We start from the raw sequence: 23,955 nt of genomic DNA, 5'->3' as shown, positions 1-23,955 counted from the left end.
ATTGAATAAAACCAGTAAAAATGGGCATTATTGTCTTGTCCCAGATATTAGAGGAAAGAATTTCAATTTTTCCCCAATCAGTACAACATTTGCTTTGAGTTTGTCATACGTAGTTTTCATTATTTTGAGGTATGTTTCTTCTATACCCAGTGTTTTGGGTGTTTTTATTATAAAAGGATGTTGAGTTTTATTGAATGCTTTACCAGTATCTATTGAAATGACCATATGGCTTTTCTTTTTGGTTCTCTGTGTGTGATGTATCACGTTATTGATTTATGTATGTTAAATCATCCTTGCATCTCTGGGATGAATTCCATTTGATCATGGTGAATGACCTCTTTTACATGTTGTTGAATACAGTTGGCTGGTATATTATTGAGAATTTTTGCTTCAATGTTCATCAGTGATTTTGACCTGTAGTTTTCTTTCTTGTGTCTTTGTCTAGTTTAGATTCAGAATAATACTGAACTTGTTCAATAGGTTTGGAACTATTCCCTCCTCTTCAATTTTTGTTGAAGAGTTTGAGTATAATTGATACAAGTTCTTTAAATGTGCAGTATCAGCAGTGAAGCCATCAGGTTCTACACTTCTTTGACAGGACACTTTTTATTATGACTTTAATTTCATTACTCATTATTGTTTTGTGGAGGTTTTATTTATTTCTTCATGGTTCAATCTTGGTAGGTTGTATGCATCCAGGAATTTATCCATTTATTCTAAGTTTGCTAACTTCTTGGTGTACAAATTGATCATAATAATCTCCAATGATTCTTTGTATTTCTGTGGTCTCAGTTCTTGTATCTCCTTTTTCATTTCTGATTTTATTTATTTGGGTATTCTATCCTTTTTTCTTAGTCGAACTAAAAGTTTGTTGATGATTTTATCTTTTAAGAAAAACAACTCTTCATTTCGTTGATCTTTAATGCTTGTACTTGCTCTCCCTCTTTCTGTGTGTGTGTGTGTGTGTGTGTGTGTGTGTGTGTGTGTGTGTGTATCTCCCAACAATTCCTGCATCATGTCAAGAGAAAAATAGTAGTTAGAGGAAAACTTGGTGTGGAAACTGGGTCAGAGGCACAAAATTACATGTTTATGATAAGGCACAATTGTTGTTTTCCCTCATCTGCAAGATTGTATTTGTTTTTAGTTTTTCAGCCTCAGCGGAGTCTATATTCAATATTAAATGACAAACAAGCCCCCTCTGACATTCTGGAATACTCATCTTATCTTAATAGTGGCAGAGTCAGTGACTCAGAGCAGCCCAAATGGGCCAAGGGAACTCATAACAGCTGCAACTGAAAGACTGAGAGAAGAGACACTTTATTTTCCTAAGCATAAAGTGCCTATAATGGCTCCTCAATTCAACTAGCACTTTAGCAGATCGTCTATATACTAGGTGTATAAAATAGTTGTTGGCAGCTTGTTTGAAAAAATACAAAGAAAATGTAAAAGAAAATACATTTTCTTTAGCCATAGAACTAAGAGGATATGGGATGTTTAGTGCCACCTCCATTATTAAATCAAATATGATTTAAAAAACAAGAACTGTCCATTTCAATGTCAAATGAGTTTCATTTGCTACATGTCTGTTCTTCACTCTGTATGTTAGGTTTTATGCCTTCTGGAGAAAAATTTAAGTTTAAAGTGACACTAGTCCTATATATAAGCATATCCAAAAACAAGAATATGTAGGAAAATCCCCAAATGTCTAAGATTTCCGTTTCTATCATAAATACTGTCATTAATTAAAATGTACTGGGGAGCCACCAGATGCATAGAACTATTCCAGGAACAATATAATAAGATTTGACATGTGTCTCTAAACAAAAAAACAAGCTTAGGGTTTATATATTTCAGGCAAATCTTTTACTTTTACTTCTCTAAATTACCCAAATTATTGCATCAAATGTTCACTTACAGTTTTGATAACAATTTAACTTAAATTATAAACAGTTTGAACTAAGTTATCAAAAAATCTCCTCTTGGAAATATAAAGCAAAAACAAAACTCTCTGCCATCACCAACAGTAACAATTTCACAGCAGGAAAAAAACTAATCTTACCATAAATTAGTGGCATTTAAATAACAATGTATTTTGAAAGTTTTAGACATGTTATGAATATCAGTTAATTTGCCTATCGTGGAAGAAGGGACATGGATTTATTATTATTACTTTCTTTGAAACCCATAGTTATAATTGAGACCGTTTTATTGAAAGAGTGTTACATAACTGCAATATCTTTATAATATCGTAAAATAAAAGTCAAAGTTAACAATACTATTATTCATATCTATGTGTTTCTATTCTTTACTTTTTAAGACAGTGAGTTCAGGTAGAATTTCCCTGAATTTACCAAAGCTACTTTCAGACACATTTGGTCCCCTAGAGAGGAATACCTACTATACCTTCATGAGGTATGTCTGTGGGGGTGGAAGTGAGGACAAGAGGGTGACTTGAGATAATCACTGTTAAAATGTTTTATTTATAAATGATAATTTCTCCTTTTATAAATATCAGTAAATATGCTTTTCTCTTCCCCCTCTCTTTCCCTCTCTCTCAGAATATCAGGCAGATAAGAGTTATCAGTAAAGGTCATCCTCAATTTCTGTACAGAAATGATCTGTCTCCGGTATGTAATAAACATTTATCCATGCCTTTATTAGCTATATTGAAGCTGACAGTTCTGTTAAACCATTTTCTTTCATTTTGCTAGGTCATGACGGTTAATGCTGCTAAAAAATCTCATCACTGCTTTTGATCACTGTATTGTCTTCCCTGTATTATCAGAATTTTGTGAAGGTAAGCACTGGCTGGAATGACCTATTAAAGTTACAGCCCGTTGAATTTCTAGTTTTTTTTTTTTTTTTTTTTTTTTTTTTTTTTTTTTTTTTTTTTTTTCTTTTCATCACAATAGAAAGGCAAAGGAGTGCAAAGAATAAATTTTCCTCAGAGAGTATATTTAGTTGGATAGTTGACATGTTCAGCCAACTCTGAATTATCCCTAGTAAAAAGTACCCAAAGCATCAAATATAAATGAAAAAAAATACATATAATCCAAAATCTTCATTTTGGTTGAATCTTTTACCAGAGTGTTCTCAAGATCTAAAAAGACAACTTCACATTTTACTCAAATTCCTTTCTCATCTCCAGGGATCAGTTATCAGGATTCAGGCAGAAGAAGAAAAAGCAAAAGCAAAAACTCAATCATTGAATACACATCCCTAGATAATTGAGATGTGCAATGGAAAAACATGATTAGAGGAGGGGTTGTTTGCATCTGCATTCATTTCCATCTTTCACTCATCTAAACCACTTAACCTCTCCTCTTGTTCAAATCAGTTTTTAAGAATGATTTGCTTTTGATAAATGAAAAACAAAACAGCCATGAAAATGTCTGCCTTTGTTAATGGATTAAAGATTTTATAAAACTTGCCAGAGGTTAGCTGCCCATTTCAAGACAACAGTTCAGATCAGTTAAGAAATAAACAATCTGAAATTTCAAACATGTTTTCTTTCAGTTCAACAAATACTTATTGAGTTCCTATTGCATTCCAGGTACTGTGGGAGATTCCAGAAATACAAAGAAACAAAGGACTCATTTCTTCTCTCAAGTAGCTCAAAAGCAAGGAGGTAAAAAACAGATATTTAAAATTTGCAGGGTAAAATTAAAGCACAGAGAAGAAGCACTTTCCCCAGCCAGGAAAGCCATAGAGACTTTGAGGGAAATATGAGATACAAACAAATCTTGAAGAGCTGGCACAGTTACCCAGGTAAAGAAGTCAAAGCAGAGGAAAAGTTATCCTAGGCAGAGGGAACTGCATGAGCTAAGGCACAGATGCATGACACAGTAATATGTATGTGGAGGACCACTGGGATCTCCAAGTTGTCCAAGCACAGCAATCATAAGCATGGGAGACAAGAAAAGAAATAAAAAGACAATTTATGAAACTGGAAAGCTAGGGACAGTACAAATCTCTGGGGGCTATGTAAGGAGCTTAAATTAGTAGTCTTTCTAACATCATTAATAAGCAATAAAGCAAGAAACAATATAGCACTTTAATGTCATTATATATTCATTCTTTTTTGATTTATTTAAAATATATATATTTTTTGCATCCACTACATGCCAGGCACTGTTCTAGTTGTCGGTGGTATGCCGGAGAACATAATAACCAAGTCCCTGAATTCATGGCATGTTCATTCAGATGGCATGAGAAAGACAAGAAACTAACAGCAACGACAATATGTGTCAGGTGGTGATAAGCTCTACTCTGTAGAAAAAAATTAAGGCTGAATAAATGGAAGAGCAATGTGAGGTGTGGGAATGGAGAGCACAGTATACTATTTTATAGAGTGGTCAAGACAAGGAATCTCTGAGAAAGTGGTATTTGAGCACAGGCCAAAAATTTAAATTAAAAAAAATGAGGACAAGAGCCATGTGGTATGGAAGAATTGCTTTCAAAGCAGATCTGATCACAGGTGCAAAGATCGTGACAAGGAAATGTGCTTGGCAAGTTGAAGGGAAAGTTAAGAGGCTGGTTATAGCAGAGTAAACAAGAGAGAAGGTAGGGCAAGTAGAGTGCAGAGAGATGCAGATTAATACTAAGGATAGAGTTTTTCAATTTTTTTATAATGACCCAAATATATATATATATACATTATAGCTATATATGAGTGTCTTAGAGATAGATGCTGAAATTGAGATATTTCAAAGTTTCATAAAACAATACCATATCCAGTATACTCTGCTGTTCTCAATTCTACTTTTTAAAATTCTGGTCATAATCTATTAAATTTATTTTACAAACTACTAAAAGGCCACAATCCACAGAATAGAAAACACCAAGGCAGGGCCATGTAGAACAGCTGAAAAAAACACATGTTCTTTCTAAGGTACACAATGCCTTGCCCAATGCCAGGCACACAGGCATCCTAACATTATTTGTTGAATAAATGAACATAATTAAATTAGTTGAAAGGCCCAAAGCATACAGACTTCAAGTTTTGCATTTCTACACCAAAACAAAACTCTTAAGGACTTTATGTTCTTCAATTTATAGTTTGTCACCAGGTTCACCACGATGTACTCAGAAATGAATAGAGAATTAGTGTTAGTTACTTGTCAGAGTGGACAAAATGTTTTCAGGAAGACCATTTACTGAAGGTAAGGGGAGGGTACTTAAAATTTACTTTTAAAAAAGTATGGACAACTTCTGTAATGCAAATATTTTTTTCTGAATTAGAAAAATAGGTTGAGAGTAAGTCCCTAAAGAAGTTCATTGCTGTTTTCATGGAAGTTAATTTCTTCTACCCTGACGATTTCCAGCACAGGATTATGAAATCTTTCGATATAAATGGGATCCTGTGCCAGAATCTCTGACTAGCACATTTGATTATTTTGTAAATGAATTGTATGTGAAGAGAACAACTACCCTCATAAAGTTAGCTATGCCTGTTTCTTAGAAAAAAAAAGAACTGAAGTTCAAAAAATTTGATATTTATTTTGTACGATAAAAATTGCTAACACTTACACAATGCCAAGCACTATTCTAAGCACTTTACAGATATAAAATTAATTAATTAATTAAATTCTAACAATACAAAAAAACAGTACAAAATATCCCTATTTTACAGACAAAGAAACTAAGATATTGAGAGCTAAAATAATTTACTAGGTTCCAAGAACTGCAAACACTATATATGTTAACTTATTGAATCTTCATAACAACCTTATTTTATAAGTAAAGAAACGGAGGCACAGGGAGGTATAACTTGCTCTTGTTCATCCAACTAGTACGTCATGGAGCTGGGATTGAGCCCAGTGCAATCAGTTCCAGAGTCCACGCTCTTGACTACTAAGCCACTCTGCCTCCTTTAGCTGCAATATCTGTGCCAAGTTAGTACTGTAAAGTAACATGACAATTGCCAAGTGAGACCTTAAAGAAAGTGTGAGCTCCTCAGGAGAGAACAGTAGCCCTGCTATACATATTCAGAACGAATCATTCGATCAGAATTTTAAAATACTATGAAGGGCTTAGTGAATGTAACTTATGAAAATTTTATCTTATGCGTTCCCTAATAAAAATCCTATACAAGGACTTTTAAATCATCTTGATCCCAAATTAATTCAATTATTAATATCCTCCTGTATGTTTTGTTTTGCTTCTCTCTTGCTCTCCTTAACCCCAAGTTTGGAACTTTGTGTCGTTAAGCTAAAAATGCAAATACCACATGAAAGTGTCTATGTGTCTATCTCACATTCATTTTTAAAATTTGGTAATTAGATGTCTTTGGGTGTTTATAAAGAAATGAAGACATCTAGACAAATGTCCACCTCAGCATTTATGGCTCTTATTGAAAAAGAATTGCCCTCATGCTCTACTGCATTTGTTGTTGTTTTTATGTCCAGCATTTAATACACACACATGTATGCATACAAGAGTGTTAACCTTGATAATCTGCTCCTTAACCTAAACTACTCTCTTTGTTATCATGATAATGGTCATATTAATGGTCAGGCCCATTTCTTAAAGAGCCTTTGTTCTCCATGGGGACTCAACATAAATATACCAATAATAATCATTCATGATCAGATGTCTATCAACCTACCTTGGAAATGAAGGCTGGACCCAGCAATAATAACCTTTTTCACCATCCTGAGTAAAGAGGCAGACAATAGAAGTACATGGGACACCATGATGACCTCTGACCTTCATGAGGTCATTGGGCTCCAAAACAAGAGACAAGACCTATGTGGTCATGGGAATCTCAAAGAGACATTTCTGACCATAACCTGGCATTTCTTAATAAGTCACATTGCTTAAACTCTAAGTTATGGTCAAAAGAAAAACATCTCTTTATCAACAGGTAAAGATTTCAAAATCCTAAAATAAATTCAGCAGTTGAAAATAAATAACTGAAATATTTACTTTCCCATGGCAATACGGTATTTTAAGCTATGCATTTTCTTTGAGAGTTTCCCACTGTTTGGATTGAAATCAATAAAAACAAATAACCAAATGCTTAATTGCTCTACTAATATTTCTTTTTCTTTTTTAAAGTATATCTTGGAGACAACTCATGATAATCAAAAACTACATGGTGATTAGGTTGCCCTAATTTAACACTTCACTCTAATATTCATAACCTTGGATAAACCCTCATTTCCCAGTCTAAATCAATTTTACAAAGAAGAAACTGTATTAACCTTTTATTTTTCCTTTTCTCTCTCAGAAATACCCTGGAGTTCTTGTAACACCTGTTTTCCCAATGTTTATTGTAGTACAATGTTATAGTAAAAAAATACAGCAGAATCATTCATGTACTTCAGGGATAAAGACTGAGAAAAATCCTGTTTATAGTATATTCTATACCATACTATGCCAAGGTTAGCTGTGCTCATGAATCTTTTTTAAAATGATAATGCCTTAAAGACTTCAGGGAGGTTATCCTCTACATTGATAGCAGAAAAAATACAAGAGTAGGAATTACATGAAAAAATAATCTGCCTGTTCTGTTTAACATCTTTAACACAACAGCTTTAAATCCTACCTGATATTGAGCAAAAATGTAGATGAAAGAGTTAAATCCACTGATATATACATATATATATATATATATATACACATACACACACATATGTGTATATATATATATATATATATATATATATATATATATATACATATAGCCACAAAGTACAAAACAAACAGAATAGGGGCATCAGTATGTGCGAGCTCCAATATATCTAGAGTCTGTATCATTTAGTGACTGTGTAATCCCTAGTTTTTGAGAGGAGACAAGCAGTCAATAAGATGAAAAACTATTGATCTACTAACAATTTTATACAACCTTGAAAGAAATTCTGTTCAAAAACCAGAAGCCTCCCTCAGTGTAATAGTTAAATTACTGACTCCTAGGCAAAACAAAAATCCTGCCCCTAGGCAATTATCAGCATGATTCTTTATTTGAAGTCCTATAGGCTCTTCAAGGGAAACCCAGATAGCTTGGCCAAAAGGAAACAACACATCCAGTAACTCCATACAGGCCAAGTAAAATGGAGCTTCCCAGCATGAGAATATTAAATTATTATGGCTACAACAGAAGGCACAATTGTTAGTGGCCCCCTCACACTCATGTTCCTGCTCCTCTCTTCCCTGAAGTGAGTGTTCATGGTCATACCTAATATTCAAATGCTTTGATAATAATAAAATTGTCAAGATAATAGCAGGAAACTTTAACTAGAAACTCAGTTTTCAAAAGCCAGCTGTGTTCTTCCCTGATTGATCTTCCTAAGATGTCTTCCAAAAGCAAATTTTTTATTTAAAAATTAGAACAAAGGTCCTATTATATGTAAATACGTATGCACAGGTTCTAAGTTTAGAAGCGTAAATTGCACATTGGTAATTCAGTACTACAAATGTTCAACAGAATGAATGCTACGAGAGAGAGATAGGCAAAGGAAACTGGCTTCATAAAGAATGTGGCAGCAGAATGGAAATGAATCTTTCTTAATCTAACATTCTGTTTGGGTGGGTGTGTTTTCTTCTATCCAAAGGGCTTTAAGTGGAAGCATGAAGAAGACAAGGTCTTAAATCAGGGAACAATCGCACATGTGGGCATTATTGATGGCACCTTGTTCGAATAAGCAGTTTGGGATTCTTTATTTCCTTTCATTTGACAAGACATTCCACTCAATAGAGCCAGTGAGGTGAGGTGTAATGTGGTTTCTAGCAAGAACACTAGTATTGTTAACATGTTCAATATCTGTACTTCTTAAGATTGATTCAGAAAACTTTGCTCTTTTGTTCCAATAAAATAGTGATTTCAGGAAAACACTTTTGCTCTCTTTTCTTAGTCAACGGGGTTTGATCTACAGGCATTTTAGATTAAAAAAAAAAAGTACCAATGAATCAGAAGAAAAAAAAAGTGGCAGCTGGACACTAAAGCTCTGTAGGTGGCTGCTGATAAACAGTATTGTAACTGGCTGGCATGAGCCCTTGGAGTGCTCTGAATGCAGGTCAAAAGGCTTGACAAATTCAGAAGTCAGTTTTAAATTATAATCTACATGCAAGTAAATCCTTATCCCTGCCACCCAAAAGGATTTTGTTTCCTTTCTTTGTTACCTTGATATGATCAGAATTTTGTTTACCTTTCCATGCAGACTCATGTCAGTATAACCATCAGAACCACCAAAATGCAAAGTTACTTCAATTAAAGCAGTGGTGGTCACTGCTTTAAGGGAGAATAATCTGTTTTTTTATATTATGTATGTGCAAATAATATCCTTTAGTTACACTTTTTGAAATAACTTTTTGGAAAGAAAGCATTATAGAAAGATAAAGGATTGCTTATTTGCATGTTGTTATCATATGGTGACAGTAAGCAGTCTTCCTCAATTCATACCACTTGGCCATATTTGCTCAATTGTTCTTTGTCCTCTAGCACTTATGTTTTCTATTTTCATTGAATTAATTACTAATTGCTTATATTCCTCTTCAGAAGTATTGTCTTATTCATATATTTTTCCTATCTCTGTATTGAAGTTTTCAATTTCTCAAGGTCAAGAAACCATGTGTTTTATTGACTTTTTGCGTTTCTTCAATGCAAGCCTCTCTGTTCAATATGAAAGTTTAGCAAAATAGCTGACAGTTTATAAAGAGGGAAAAAAAGAGATTTTAGAAAGCTATAAAACAATTTCCTAGCAGTGATCACTTTTGCAGAAATAGAGTCAGTGGAATGTAGCTATTATATAATTCTGATATTTTGATTTGTTAGTTATGATAATATATTCTTTTATAATAAATAAAATAAAGTAAAATAATTTTTAAAGAAAACAGAAGGAAGATCTGAAGAGGCATACTAATGTTCACCTTGAATGTTCCAATCCAAACACACTCCTATCTGATTAATGAATAGCAAAAGTGATAAGATAAGGTGGAGAAATGGTGATAAAAAACATTACAGAGCTTGCTTCAATATCAAAAATAAGGAAATTTTTGCAAAGAAGGTTTTAAGGAAAAAAAATGAGGAGTATGTACCTTTTAATCTGGACCTTGATTTAACCTATGGAAGTAGAGAAAACAATTGGTGTTATCCTGAAAGGACATGAAATGACATCACACAATACTCCATCTACTAATGTTAGCATTCATTCATTTGACAAATTTTCTTAACATCTACTATATGCCAGATATTTTTCTAAGCACTGAGTATTAGCAGTGAATAAAACAGGTAAAATATCATTGTCATCACTGAATTACATTTAGTTGAGGGAAATAGACACTAAACACCAAATCATTTAATAAAATGAGGTATGGTGATAAGTGCATTGGAGAACAATTAAGTAGGAAAGGGAAACTGGAAGTTCAGTAGGTAGTAAGGATGGTTACAATGAACAGCTCTGTGACGCCCAGGTCTTTACAGAACTTTAGGGAAAACCTAAAATCTCCTTATCTCAAATGCTGCCTTGAAGCTTTACTTCAGCTCCAGCAGGTGTAAGAGACTAGGGTTAAACAGATGACAAATGTATGCATGTAAAAGTTGCGCAATTGACTCCAACAGCAGAAACCCCTTGCAACCCCTTACTCTTGCCACACAGATAGCCTGCTGCAAAAATACTTTCTTTTCATCAATTACAAAATAATAGAACTTTAGGGAAAACCTAAAATCTCTTCTAACAATAGCACAAAATTCATGGAATTATAGTGTGTTTGGCGGGGTGGGGCCGGGAGGGGGGGGTCCTTCAAATTCAATTTCCTCCACACCTGAAATGGGTTTTATGAGAATAAGTTTAAACCTAAAGACAGTCTAAATGCCTTAAAAATGTTTACCATTAAGTAAGAGTTGATGGAGTTTTTATAGGACCTAAAGCTTATAAAATCTGGGAAGAAAAGGAATACTAATACATGAGCAAAAATTAGATATAAAAGTGAATATGTAAATCAGAAAATAAAGCAAACTGTATAATTCAAAAGTTGACGAACACCATCAATATTACAGAATCTAGAATAATCCAATCTAGCTTCTGACTCCATACATTTTAAATCTGCTTCTCCTTCACTACCCACATACTCTAATGACAGTCATCATAGAACACAGCCACTGGCCTTTTTATTTTGTATCATAATGAGGACTAAATCAGCACAGCATCATAAGATGTTTCTATACCAAGACATCATACAATAATTTAACTACCTCTAGAAGTGACTGCAGACCACATACCTATGTCTCACTAATCCCAACAAAATGTATCTCCTACTTAACTTCCCTTAGCAATATTCCAAACATCTGATGGCCACTCAGTACCGCTCAACTATAGTGGAAGTAATACTCCCACAAAGTTTCCACATTTCACAGAGAAACTGAGGCTCAATTTAACATAAGGTAAAAATGATAGTAAACCTCAAGGTTGGAATTTAAAAACTGGTTCTCAGCCGGGTGCGGTGGCTCACGCCTGTAATCCCAGCACTTTGGGAGGCCGAGGCGGGTGGATCACGAGGTCAAGAGATCGAGACCATCCTGGTCAACGTGGTGAAACCCCGTCTCTACTAAAAACACAAAAAATTAGCTGGGCATAGTGGCGGGTGCCTGTAATCCCAGCTACTCAGGAGGCTGAGGCAGGAGAATTGCTTGAACCCAGGAGGTGGAGGTTGTGGTGAGCCGATATTGCGCCATTGCACTCCAGCCTGGGTAACAAGAGTGAAACTCCGTCTCAAAAAAAAAAAAAAAAACTGGTTCTCTTTACTATACTTCTTTTTTTCACCAAAAGCTTCAAATAATATGCAAATAAAAGTGAATATAGAAGAAAAACAAAAATAAAACAGTTGAATATCACTAATTGAAGGATTTTAGTAAACACAAGCTAAAAACTGGAACCAGATAGTCAAGGATAATATATAAACAAGGTGTAATTTTAAAATACTACAGAAATTAACTAAACAGATTTTGGCCTCCAGAGTAATCCTTAGAAAAATTATTCAATAGATCCCAAAATAGAGAAGGCAAAAAGAGAATTCAGTTAACCCAACACCTTTCTCTATCACCCAACTCCCAACCCAGCTCATCACCCACCCTTTTGTCCTTCTGTGGCAGCTTTTCCTGTTCAGATGCCTGGCTACCTACTGGGTGGAACAGGCTGTTTCTCACTGTGCCTCTCTCCCAGCTTGTCAACCGAAATCATCATGGAATTGTAAGACCATTGGTATATTCCTAAAATGAGGTATCATATTAAACACTTCAAATGTCTCTATGAAAAAAAAAAAAAAAACAACTAAAGAATTTTTAAAAGAATCAGCCTGTCAAATAATATGTATTGAGGGCCTATTATTGCTAGGTACTGTTCCAAGCTCCAGACTACCATAGGGAGCAAGACAAGTAGACTCTGTCCTCAAGGAGGTTACATTCTAAGTAAAAGCCACCAATCAATATTTAATATTAATTAAGAAAAACTTCCGACATTGATAAATACTATGAAGACAAAATAGTTATAAGGGGCATTGGTTGGACTTCAATAGGGAGAAGAAGTGACATTTGTGTTGAGATGAGTGGGATAAGAAGAAACCAACCACAGGGAGACCAGGGAAAAGAACTTTCCAAGAAAAAGGTACAGCAAGTGCAAATCTCCTAAAGAAGAGATTAATTGGGCATGTTCCATTTACAGCAAGAAAGTCAGTATAGCTGCAGCTTCATGGACAAGACAGACATTGAGGGAGATAATGTCAGAGAGATAAGCAAGACTAAAATGCATAAGGCCCAAAGCTCTATGAGCTTGGATTTTTATTAATGAGCTTGATTTATTTTTTCTGGTAACAAGAGAAGTCATTGGCTGTCTTTAAGCAGTAAGTAATGTAATCTTATTCCCACTGAAGAAAAATAATTCTGCTGCATAAGAGAAATGGTATATGAGGAGAGAGACAGAAAGAGAGAGAGAGAGAGAGAGAGAGAGAGAGAGAGAGAGAGAGAGAAACAAGGCCAGATATAGTTTTAGAAACAGTACATCTTAAAAATGGTTTAAAGTCATGGCACTGCCTGAGATCACCTGAAAAAACAAAAAAAAAAAAAGGCTACATTTAGTAGAAAGCAGGACTGAGGAGAGAACCTGACAAAGTTTAAAGGTATGGGAAAGGAGGATTATAAGATTAGCAAAAATAAAAGAGTGGTATTAATGATAATAATGCAAAATTGAATTGAAAAATAAAGAGTTGATTAGAAGGAATTAAGGGGATAGGAATAAAATTAGGAGTCAGGAAGTATAGAGAACAAGATGGTGACTTATGATTTTTAGATGGAGCTCAAGTATCTGGTGCCAAGATAGAGCTTGACTGATTAGGTTGCTAGATAAGCACAGAAGAACAGAAACAAGTGCTCTTGACCTGGGAACCATGGGTGGGTACAGGGAGATTACTGAACCTCTAAAACCAGGTATTAAAATGTTATGTATGCAAGTATAAGAGCAAGTATTTTTCTGAGAAGAGGATCCCTAGCATCCTGGTTCAGAGATTTGTGACCTCAAAGTTTTAAATACTGCTGACTATGAGCCAGATCAACTAGTTAACTGAAAGTATCTGAAAGCTGGATCTCTATATAGGCAGTGTCCCAAGTTTGCCAACTATTGGAATGATTATGTATTTAAGGTAGCAAGAACAGAAGGGGCAAGTGTTGAGCTGAATCTACAATGAGCAAGTCATGGTCCTAACACCAGCTTTTCAGAGCAGATTTCTGGTAAGCCATGGCCAGATCTGTTATAGACCTGGTAGGCAAGGAAACAATAAGTATGTGAAAAAATGTCACCATGGCACAGCAAGATTTCCCTTAGAAGACAATGAGATTGATTATCAAGTAATGAGATTCTAAGCATTATAGATGGTGGTGAGCATCCTTAACTGAGTTCCTGTCTCCAAAAGGGCAGCCCTGACCACCAAACCTTGGGTGTACCTCTGAGAAAAAGGCAGGGGAAGGAGAGCTATTTTCGTACACTTGTACCCCTAATCTAATTGTATCCTTTTTGCTCCTTGTTTTCTCATCAATAATAAATGGAAATCACCAGCAACCTTAGACCAACAAATTGAAGGCATCTTCATACCAGGCAATCCTTAGGGAACCAAGAGCCAGCCAGCCCCAGGAAGGTATGCAGAGCTATCTGGAGATTGCTTTGGGGCCTGTTTTATCACAACTCAGTACTCTCATAAGAATCTTTCATTTCAAAAGTAAACCTACAGTTTAGCACTTCAGTTGAAACACTGATGATAATTATTTCCATCGTTGTATTAATAGCTCATTTTGAAAAATGTCTTCTTTGTTTATTTAATAAACTTTAATTTATCCAAACAAGAGAAGCAAGAGAAAGTGGGGCCCTCCCATAAAATAGGCCAAATTTAAAAGGAAAATGTATTAATAGATTCTAGAATATATTTATTTTTAAATAGCTATTTTTTTAAATATTCGTTAACATTTATAATTTTCCCCCTACTGGCCGTTTCTTACTGCATGTTTTAAAGATGAGAAAAAATGGTGAAGAATGTATTTCTCATGGTTGAAACGGTACCACAATGCAAGCTCTGTAAAGTCTCCAATAGAAACTGTTAAGAAACAAAACTATCAGAGCACCAGAAGAAATGATGGCACAAAATACTTAAAATAGATTAATCAAATAAATTAATAGATACATAGATGACTCAAACAACATCAATGACTTAAGATGTTGATTTTTTTTTTAATGTCAGCTCAGCATCCAGCTCTAGTAAAAATTGACACGTTCTTGGCTAATGTTAACAACAACAAAAAACTACAAAACCTGTTTCACAGTGGGTTAGGAAGACTAATTCTTGATAATCTCATCCCTTGAAGACAAGATTCCTTACTTCAAGAGCTAGGAGAAACAGAATCCAAGCAGACATTATTAGCATATTTTTATACAGAACATTTTTAGCTTTGTATATAAATGTGAATTTTTCATCTTGGAATGTATATTTTTCTCTCAACTTGTTCCATTTATAGATAAGAACAAAACAGGGGGTCTTGTATAGTAATGTGTAGGAAAAATATAAAGGAATATATTTGACAGTGCCAAGTCAAACAGACATTGAGTCACACACATATCAAATCTTCTGGGAATAAAAAACAGTGACATCTTCTATTAGCAAGTTTTTCCTTCCAGGTGGAGCAATGAGGAACCTGGAGTATTTGTTGACCTACATTGAAACCCACACTGGAAGGGCTTCCTCCCCTGAAAAGGTCTCCTTTCTCTGAAGTTCCTCTTGCAGATAACTGAGTGTAGGCTCAGAGAGGTGCGGTGTGGGACAGAGAAAGGGAAAAAACCCTTTCTTCACACTCGTGCTGCTCTGAATGCGGACCATCTGTGCCCCCAGCTGGAGCGCCGGCAATGGTCTGGCACTTGAACCACACCATATTTACAGATCTAAACACAAATGGCTACTGCCTGATTGTTTCATGATTCATTAGTCAGACAAGCTCTCCTCTCCCGCCAGCACAGCTGTTACAGAGTAAACCTTTGTCACTTAATAGGCCTGATTATTACTTTCCATCAAAGGTATTGATCTGTGTCACCTCTACTTAAGGGAATGGGGGAGAAGAAAAGAGGAGTAAAATGTACCAGGAAAACAAGAACAAGAAGAAGAAGGAGGGCAAGCGAGGGGCATTAGGCGAGATCGGCGACAGTGGCTTTCCTCCCTTGCTCTGTCCTGTGTGCCTTGAATATCTGAATTCATGACTGGCTTTCTTGGGAAGAAGAGCCATGCCTCACATGGCGGACAGCCCTGCGCCCCTGAGACCACCACAGTCACAAACTCTGACCACGCAGATCATTGCTCAACCGCGGGCGCAGGGTGAACTGAACCGGAAATCTGTATCAATTAATAAACCAAGCCAGTGTACAGAGAAAGTACAGGCTCTGGAGGGAATTTTTTATAGCTCCTTTAATTATCTCCTTTTGTTTAACAAATAAAGTGAAGCTATAACCCTGGGCTGTTCCCTGCCTGAAACGCAGGGCAGTCGCCCCTCTGGAGAGGTGCTCCTGCCTGGCTGCCAGGCAGCACTGAGCGAGTGCGGGCCGGGCCATGTGGATGCCAGCTTGGCACCCTGCCGGTGCCTGCATGCCCTCCTTCTCTACCGCACTGCCCTGGCTGTTTTCATCACTTTCTTTGCTTTTTTCTTTCTTAAAAAATACTCAAAGAAACACAAAGTGAGAGGATTTCTTGGGTAGGGGAAGACAAAGACAGACTCTCAGAAATTAGAATAACTCCGTAAAAACCCAGGTAAAGATTCTCACCAACATCACAACCGTAGCAATTATTTGGGAAGCACAGAATTTTAAAAGGGAGACCAGACACATCTATCCAGCTTTCTGATTTGCTTACCAGCAAAGGAAACCCAGAGAGATAAGAAACCTCTTCCTGTCACCCAGCTTTTGGGGTGGTGCACCTGAGTCTAAGAGAAACGTCCCCTACTAATCAGTTCAGAGCTCTTTCCATTCTATCAACCAGCCCTCCAAAAACCAGTATCTCAATTCAGACAGCAGTGCTTTTAACTAATATTGTAGTTCCCATAGCCCTATAAAAAATAAGATCATTAAAGAATGAGACCTTTGTTCAGAGCTTGTGAAATTAGCCTCAGTATATTCACACTTTTGCAACTATATTCATATCACAGAGGAACGCCTTACTTCATATAGTACATGTACATATATGCACGGATATTATACACAAGGAACCCCAATGCATCCATGCATGAAAAACGGACCTTGCTCTTCCAAACACTTACAAGCTCCAGCCCTCTGAGATTCCAACAGAGGCTAGTTCCCTTCTTTTTTGTCTCCATACACTCATTGCAATTGTTACCCAAATCTAGTATATTAATGAGATCTTTATGAGTCTTTTTCCCGAGAGCTCATCCTCCAATTGTAAGCACATTGTCATCCTAGTTCACAAAAGGTCAGCAGCTTTGCTAAGTACATCACTACTTGTTTTATGGTGTTCACCACAGATGACAGATTGACTAGCCTGAACATTGGGATTTTCCACTTGTGTGATTGTCAACAGAAGCAAGAGTCAAGGTTCACTCTGCCAACTCGGTCCATTCAGAAGGGAATGGTCAGAACACGGTTTGCTTACGTTTCTATTTCCAAAGACATTGTTAATGAATACAGCATTGATATATGAATGGGCTGTGACCTTGGGGAGCTGAAAAGCCCATTTCATACTTTACTCTCAATAGGCCCCTGGCCAAAAGTAAGATACTAATGGCTTAAGAATACTTCTAACCCAGGCCAGATTTTACTCAGTAATCTGGCAATGAAAGACCCCCGTCTCAATTTCCATGCCTATAATTCTCTAGGTGGTTTGATTGCTCTACTTGATATCCATGTCTAGTACCATCTAGACTTCTCCCCTTCCTTCTTCCTAGTTCCCAAATGGCATTGAGAATTTTACTTTTTGGAGCAAAATATAAATGAGGCATGTAGTGTGTATTTCAGTACCCCTAATAATGTTGCACTGAAATTTTATCCTTAATTCTTTCATCAAAAACAGAATTCAGATATGGAAGCAAATGAAATCTTACTAATAGCCAACTTTCAGCTTTGGAGCTTTCCAAATCAGAGTTTCTTTTTGTAAGTTATGTCTATCAGTTGACAGGACCAATATGATTTTACATGAGTACAGTTTGCCAAACAGGAACTCCACATAATATAATGCACTTGAAATTCATATAAAAAGAAAGCTGTCAGCAAGTGAAAACATTAAAATAAAGGGCATTTGTTCTTAACAGGGAAGGAAAATCAGCTTATTACCACAAAAAAAGAAACTGATTGGCAAGAACTCACGTCAAAATGCCAAAGCACTAAAAATACACTTTGATATTTGCTCTGCTTATATTCCACTTGATAATTTGGCTTTGAATCTAAATATGCATTTCTCCTAGCAGACAACAAAATGGACCTTACCTAGAAATCTATGTAAGATGACAAAGAGCATTGGAAGTATCCTCTATTTTTAAAAATCCTTAAATTTTTTGAAGACATCTGACCAATGGTGGAAGAAGCTTAAAAAATCTTGGTGAGGCAGGAAGTATAGGTACACTATCTGCATTTTACAGATGGCATTCTGATGTGTTAATAAATTCAAGATAGAGAAATAGCGTCAAACAATCTTTTCACAATATATTTAAAGCTCCTACATGTGGCAATCCATTATCTGGAATACAAAAAAAAAAAAAAGGCTGTTGATAAGAACTCCAGGAAGACATACATGATTACATACAAAAACAAATATCACCAGAAAAATGATGTACAAGTTCATACCAAGGCCTTTGTCTTTGGAAAAATCATGGGAGAAAATACACTTTTTGCCTGCCAGTGTGCTCCCATATTCTGGAAGTAGCCATGCAGAATAGGCTTGAGTCTGAGAACTTTCTACCCAGAGTAAAATAAAACATACATGTGCAGTCAATTAAAACAATGTGTCTTTATAAATAGGCCTAACACTTGTTCTTACATAGCTACATTACTTAACTAAATATATATTGAACAGCTGGGACTAAAACCCAAAAAAATACATACAGCAGATTGCAATGAAAACCTACGGTTGTATTTAGTTACCTACACATTTTAATTTGGTGCATGCAACCAAAGCCAACAGTATTCAAAGTTGGATAATTGTGCTTTCTTGTTCTTAGAAATGTCAACACCAAAGCATGTTCTGGAAAATGCCTTTTTCTTTAAATATTTTTTATTTATTTTTTCTACATTTTTATGAGGTGAATGTACACAGAATTTTTTTAAGATGCATTGCATTTGTATTTCTCATTTCTAAGTTTAAAAGCTATCATAGTGAATCCTAAAATGTTTCTAGTCAATGTGATATGGATGTGGATTATAAAATAAGTAAATGTGTGAGTGAATAATAGCCAACATAACTCCCTATTCAATAATTACATATATATTAACTCATTTAGTCATAAGAACACCGTATAAATTAAGTTCTCTTATTACCCAAATTTTACAGATGAGTAAACTGAGTCACAGAGAGGCTACATAACCTGCCATATGATATACAGCTGGTAAGCGGACCTGCTGGAATTCAATTTAGACTGCCTGGTTCCAAAGCCCATGCTCTTAAACTAAAAGTTACAGATAAAGATAATAAAAAGAACCAATGTAGGAATGAAAGGAGAAAAGGAGAGAGGGTAGGAGGAAGAAAAAGAATCAAGTCAAGGAAGAAAAAGAGGAAGGAAGGAAGGCAGGGAGGGAAGGAAGGCAGGGAGGAAATGAGGGAGGGAGAAAGGAAGGGAGGGAGGATGAGAGGAAAGGAGGAAGGGATATGTATTACCTCTAATACAATGGGAAAATTTGAAAAATGTTCTTGAGGAATGAAAGCAAGTCTTTCTGAAAACTAGAAAAGGTCCTTTTAGAGAAAAGGAGGAAAGTGGGGGGTTTGATGCCAACTGAACCCATGATGAGAAGAGCTTGATAGAGTAGAAATGACTGCAGATTTGGACTGTCAGTGCCAGCAATCAGGGCCTCCTTTCAGGAATGTATCCATCTGCCCCTGCATCCCAAACGTTTCAATCAAATGCTCTTCTCTGCTTAGAGTTGAAAAGATGTCAAGGGATAAGATACCTGGAAACCTAAAATACAAGTGCAGTAATGCATGGTCACTTTGCCACAGTGAGTGCACTCAGCTTCATGCCAAGGAGTGGAGCCTGAGTTGTTGCCAGTAGTTCAGACATTCAGCAAACAGACCACACAGCAGAAGCAGCAGGCACAGAAGCAGAAGGGATCTGTCCAGCAGAAGAGAAATCTTCCATACATCCATGGGAAAAAAAATATACACGATGGGAAGAATAGACTAACGCTGACAGTAGCAGCAGAGTGTGATGAGAGAAAGTAATTGGAACTCAGCAGTAATGCCGACTGGGAACAGAAATACCGGGAAACAACATGTCATTCAGTGTAAACTCAGAGAAGCAGACCAAACAAATAACAGAGACATCAGTCATTGTTTTTTGGACTTAGGCAGAGCAGGAAATCAAGACCATCAGAAACTCTAGCACAGATGCCTGAGAGTGCTGAGGTTTGAAGGAGCTGAGGGTTTGTTCTCATTTATTTTATTTTTTGTTACATTAGGCTCCTTTGGGGTAGCTTTGTCTGGTTTTTTAAAGGGTAGAAATAAAGACTTTATCCATGTGACCCTATTTGGAACCTCTTATATTTATATTGGTGCAGATGTTTTCAAATAAAGCCTTCCAATAAATTATGACCTTCAATGTCTAGATGAAGTGTTGTTTTTCACTATAGTAAATATATCAGAATGTTGCATATAGTATTAAGAATTAATATGGTTATCATTTAGGTAATGCTTACTGTGGGCATTTCAGGCATGGTATAAGTGCTTTATGTACATTAATATTCACAAAAATCCTGAAGGACGTGCTGTTACTCCCCTTTTACAGAAAATAAAATTACGACTGAGAGAGGTTACTGAACCAGGAAATGGCAGAGTCAGGATTCCACCACAGGTTTGTTGGGATCCAAAGCCCTTGTTCATAAAAGATGCTGCCTTCAGAACTGTCATTAGAAATTTAAAATAACTACGGTCCAGACAGCAGTCCTGAGGTTTACCCTTAGTGCACCCATGATTGGGCTGGTACTCATGACTGCTTAAACTTTCCACCACTGGAAAGCAGGGGCACCACAACAATGCAACGATGGGAATACTGCAAGGAGCCTTGGACGAGATTTCAGAAGAGTTGGGTCTGGGGCCTGACTCAGCTTCTAATTCTTGATTCCTTTGCACATGTTCCCACAGCTCTGAATCTCAGTTCCTAATTCTCCACAAAATGGTGATAAAGAGACCTACATTATTAGACTTGACATTGGGTGATTAAATGAAAAATATGATATAAAACACTCCAGCAATGAATGTTTTAAGCCTATATAGCTATGTGATAATCTTATATGGTAACTCTCTGGTTTACACTAACATACTCAAACACCCATACAGAGGTCAGTGTCTTCTCCTCATCATTGCTTTCTCCCAGACAGCAACCACAGGTATTAGATGCTACCATAAGAAACATTCTCCAAATGCTAGAAATTGTACAGGATGAGCATGAGTAAGATGACCATAAATTGGGTGTAAGCCCAGCCCTGGAGCAAAGACAGAAAAGGAGTTGGCAATTTTTGAAGTGCTCTGAATTATAAAGGACAAAAAGGGATGAATACCTCCCTTTTTTCTTAATGCATGTTGTTGGGATTAGCATGCTGTGAAGGCAAGAATACTAAATCCTGTTGCCTTCTGATTGCATCATTATACGGAATGCAAATATACATGTATCTATGATATATTAAAAAATGCCCAGGCTTATCAAAATTTCATTTTTGCCTCCAATTTCAAAATTGTGCCTTTTTTTCCCCTAGAAATCTGCAAAATCAGGACCCTTACTAGGTCTTGTGGCTTTATATCCCTTCAATTGCATTTAAATGTAGTTTCAAAGTCCCCAGATTTCTACCAATGTAATTAGAATTTTCAAGGATTTAACTTTTTGAATTAGGACTCCTTTTGAAAATCTGATGAAAGCTATGAACCCTCTCCTCAGATAAAGACTCCAGTACACACATACACACATGCACACACAACTGACTGTATAGGGAGCTGCAGATTCTCTGAAGCCCATCCATGAGCCCTTAAGGATTTATGGACCCCAAGATACTCCCAGACTTCATATATGATTCTGCAGATTAAAATACTGCATGGCAACATGTGTTCAGGGGCAAAGAGGGGATTAAAATCTATCCCTCATACCACTCATCAAGTCATGTGGTATCTGCACAGAAGGGAGTTTGTTTTCTAATTTGTGCAAAGGTGCCAAATGGCCAACTGTGGTATACTAGGGCCAGCTCACACCAGCTCTCAAGCTGAGTCCACCATGTAGTCTCCTCCCAAATCCATGTTCAGTGACAGTGAACATGGATAGTTTGAAATCAGCCATAGTGGGACTATTAACACCATGGAAATCAGCAAAACCTACAGATTAGGGTCACCCCCACCAAGAAAGCCAGATGCTGAATATTCACCATATTCACCAGCATACCACTGCATGTGGGATAGTAGAAGGCCTAAGAACTTGTCCTATGTAAGAAGAGATTTTCAATAAAAACTTGAAAACACTATTTTTAAACCTACATCCTAATTTCATTTCAGCCTGTCCTAATTGCCTTTAGGTCAAGGGCACGTGGGCCCTGGCTTGCTTTGAGCACAAACTTAATAGTTAACAGATGATAGAGGAGGTATGCAGAGAAGGCTGTGGAATAATTGATTCCCATTTGATTCCAGAAGGCTTTAAAGATAGCACCCAGAGCTATCAACCTATGTTTTAAAGCATCTGCAGCACTGACAGCAGTAACTGCCACAAGAACCACTAAAAAAAAGAAACAAATATTGGTTGCATGTAATTTTTAAGATAGGGATTATGAGAAGAACTGTGGGGAAAAATAAATCTAAAGACTCATTACTCCTTAAGATGGCAAAGAAAAAAAGTCCTACCCATGGCAGGTATAAATTGTTGGGGATTGACATCAGGTGTCTTTTGAAGGCTTTTTGAAGAATAGCTCTTTACAACTGAATTCTATCTTGAGCTGAGCATTCTCTTAGCAAGGAAAAAGAAAAAGTCAGGTCAAACGATTGATTCCATTTCTGAATAACAGAGGGCTATTGATTTTTCATTAAAGTTCCTGTGCTGCCCTCAAGAGCAGGGAAAGAGAAAGGAAAGTAATTCATTGATCAGAGCAAAGGGCCATGTTCATCTATTGGCTTCCTGCCACATCCCATTATTACCAGTTTTAAATGTATATTGAAGTCAGTTTATTTTCATCATAGTCTCCTGCCATCAGAAATGTCTCCCAGTAACTATTAGTTTAATCATCCTTTTCTCACAATGGTAATGAGCGATAATATCCAACACAATCCTGGATTCACAGATACTATTCATTGGATTGCAGCGCTGCCCCTTACAAAGCTGTAGTTAAGGGTCTGCCAATGCTTTTATAGCATAAAAGATGTAATAGCTTGAGAATTTTAAAATATATGCATATATTTGAAATAGAAAAACTGTAGTGCTTTCACCATCATTTTATTTATTTAAAAAATTTCTGGAAGATTCACGTTTGTTAACCTGTCAATTATGATAACTTTAAGGAATGCAAGAAACTTACTTGAATCAGGTATCATAAGTCTACACCAGGATACTGGAAACCAATCCAGAAAACTATCAAGCATGTCCAGAATAAATCATGTCTTCCACTGAGTACACTAATTTTATTTGTGGAAGCAATCTTGAATTAGTTTATACATCTTGACTTACACTGAATTTTTTACTTTACATATTAGCAAACTGAGGTCGCAAAAGACTGAATGGTGCCGGATCACCCAACAAAGTGGCCACGTGGGGACCAGGACTCATGTTCCCTGGCTTCCCAGTCACTGTTTGTCCTGCAATACCATTCTAATAATCTGTCATCCAATTTCAGGTGATATTTGTAATGCATAAAATCAGAAGCTGATATTGACTTTAATATCAAATCCTGGAAATGCTACTAATGATTTTTCTTTTTACCCATCTCCAGATAAAAACTATTGCCTATTAAGTTCTGCCTCACACTGAGGTAAACTAATCAGCTGTCCACACTGTGTAATAGGAGTGCCTACTTTTTTCAGTAGATTTTCCCATCACCCTGTGAGAGGTAGGAAGAATTCTCCCATTTCATAGATGATTTGGCCAAGGCTATGTGGGAAATAATTTGCAAAGCCTGGACTCAGATTCAGGTCTTCTCAGTAATGAGGACTTATTTCACTACACTATAGCTCCCTCTGGTGCTGAAATTAACAGTGGGAACTATTAAAAATGACTGTGAAAAACTATTTTAAAGATGTAGATGTATCCCA

The 23,955-nt window shown here is 36.3% G+C and overlaps 1 long non-coding RNA gene across 1 annotated transcript in view; it reads right to left on the bottom strand.

Moving 5' to 3' along the window:
• The window catches only part of LOC141584013 (uncharacterized), a 353,843-nt gene that overhangs the window by 217,213 nt on the left and 112,675 nt on the right, over positions 1-23,955 (bottom strand). The gene's annotated exons all lie outside the window — the stretch shown is intronic.

This window comes from Saimiri boliviensis, chromosome 3 (assembly GCF_048565385.1).
Source record: "Saimiri boliviensis isolate mSaiBol1 chromosome 3, mSaiBol1.pri, whole genome shotgun sequence".
NCBI lineage: Eukaryota > Metazoa > Chordata > Mammalia > Primates > Cebidae > Saimiri > Saimiri boliviensis.
The sequence above is the reverse complement of the archived record's forward strand: the minus strand, read 5'-3'. Positions and strand labels throughout refer to the sequence as shown.